The sequence below is a fragment of the Trichoplusia ni genome, chromosome 16 (genome assembly GCF_003590095.1).
Source record: "Trichoplusia ni isolate ovarian cell line Hi5 chromosome 16, tn1, whole genome shotgun sequence".
In the NCBI taxonomy this organism is placed as follows: domain Eukaryota; kingdom Metazoa; phylum Arthropoda; class Insecta; order Lepidoptera; family Noctuidae; genus Trichoplusia; species Trichoplusia ni.
Window position 1 is genome coordinate 6,910,937 of NC_039493.1, and position 2,257 is coordinate 6,913,193.

The following is a 2,257-nucleotide window of genomic DNA, read 5'->3' on the forward strand; positions in this document are numbered from 1 at the left end:
GCTTTTTGAGTAAATGTTGCCATGTTGGTAATTCCTACTATTTGAGATTAAATGCTAAATAAGTATATTAAATAAATAAAAATGTTATTGTTTTGAATATTAATTTCATGCAATCAGTAAAGCTGTCATTGTATCGATAAATTCTTTAGTATCTATGCGTAAGCATTTAAAGTTTAGGAATTCTCACTTCTACAAAAGATCAAAACACTAGCAGAACTATATAAATTTGAGGAATAATGGTCAAATATTATTATGTAATATAAGTGCTCTCAAGATACATTAAGATATTGGTCCATATCATAATATCCACCCTTTTTTTCAGAAATAGATAATATTTTTTAAATAAATTAATCTAAATAATAGTAGTAGTCTGGTAGAGAGTTGAATCGGAGCATGGCAACTCCGGCACTGGGACGCATGAGTCGGTAGTTCCCCGAGTATCGCGATAAACTTCGGCGTATCGTCAAGAGATTAACAGACAAACGAATAACACTTGTATTTATATTTTTTAACACAGAGAATTAATCTGAATTAAAATAACAAATTTATAAATTGGTAAAGCGAACAATAAACATACCGTTAGAACTATACTATCCTACAGTACAATGTCATATAATTTGTAACTACAGAATCTTCGTCATGTGGATTTGTTATTATGTCAAATATTTATCCCACTTTATCCATGACTTAATACGAAATACCTAAATAAATTATTTATACTTACACATCACATAAGTACATAGCAATAAACGCAAAGCACATGTTAACTAAGTACTTAAATCGTTCGTTTCACAATAAAGCGACGATTCTTTCGTTCAATCGTTACCGTGCCGGACATAGTCACATACCGAATATAACGATACCAGCCCAAAGTTCTTGGTAGATCGGATACGATTTTGTCAAATGATTAGTTGTATTCATACACTGTTGAGAGGACTTTTGTTGCATGTATATTGAAATTATCATCAAAAGTTACAAAATTTCTTGTATTTACCTACGTTGTTTATTAGCTTAATTTTCATTAGATAGATTCAACATTATTTTTTAAATTACCAAGCCCTTTGTTCGTGTTACGTATATTTTAAAGAGCTAATCGCAACATACAAATTTGTGATGCAATAAATATTTCACAATACTCGTGCATCTTCTTCCGTGCAACACTCACAATTTCTGTGCAACATCAAAGAAAGTATGGTGTAATACTAATAAAACGTATTCGTCACTTAAATAAGTACCTTTATGCCACTTTAGGATGTATTAGTTACAGTTAGGTATGAAAAATATTAAATAAAACGGAATCAAAAGATAGACCACCACTACACTTCGTAATCTATCTTTACTGGTGTCATAGTTTACTAATTTTCTTTACATTTTTTTTGGTAGAATGGAATTCAAGCTCACTATACATAGTTTAAATAACTACACAACAGCCTATTTTGTTACAGCGATGTGTAAAAACTATATTAAAACGTCTATATCGTCCAAACGAGCTTTCTTTGTTTGATGGTTGATCTGGATTTGAGTGTTTATTGCTCGATGTTCAGGAGCAGAAACCTTTGCAAATAATAATTGCAAAATCGGGGCCAAGACGTTCGGATATTCCCAAGATATGTTGGATTATGGTTCACTTCTTATCAAGTACATACACCTACTTCCCCGTTCTCCGAAAGCTCAAAACACTGTATAGCTACAGGCTGTTATAATTGTAGGGGTTATAGCATCGACTACTATTAGCTTTGATTTCTGGTTAATCTATATTAAAAAATAAAATAAAAAAAAAACCTTCACCAAAAGAACTTGCTCGCAGATATAGCTAGGTATATTCCTGCATTAAATGAGGCTCTCCAGCACCATTTATAGAAGGATATTTAAGGCCTGGGGTCCTATTGTCACTTTTTAATATAAAATTTTCGCAGGTGCGGAAGAATGGCGCCGCTCTTCGTCATGTGCTGCGCTTTCAGTTTTCCACTGCGGTCTGCGACTGTCAGAATGCGGGGAACAACCCGAATGTGAAATATGCACTATATGATTTCGTTGAAACGGCTGCGGGTCGTAAGAACCTTCTTATCTGAAAATTATTAACTGGAATTCCCTTTTACGTCACTGAGAGATAGATGAATAAAGTAATGTTAGTTCTCAATGTCATCTAAATGTAATATTAATTAGATAAAAGGTCGACTCGGGACCCCACCACGTCAAACCTCCGGTCAACGACCAAAAAAAATACTTCAGGTTAGATGTGAAAAAAAAACAACGG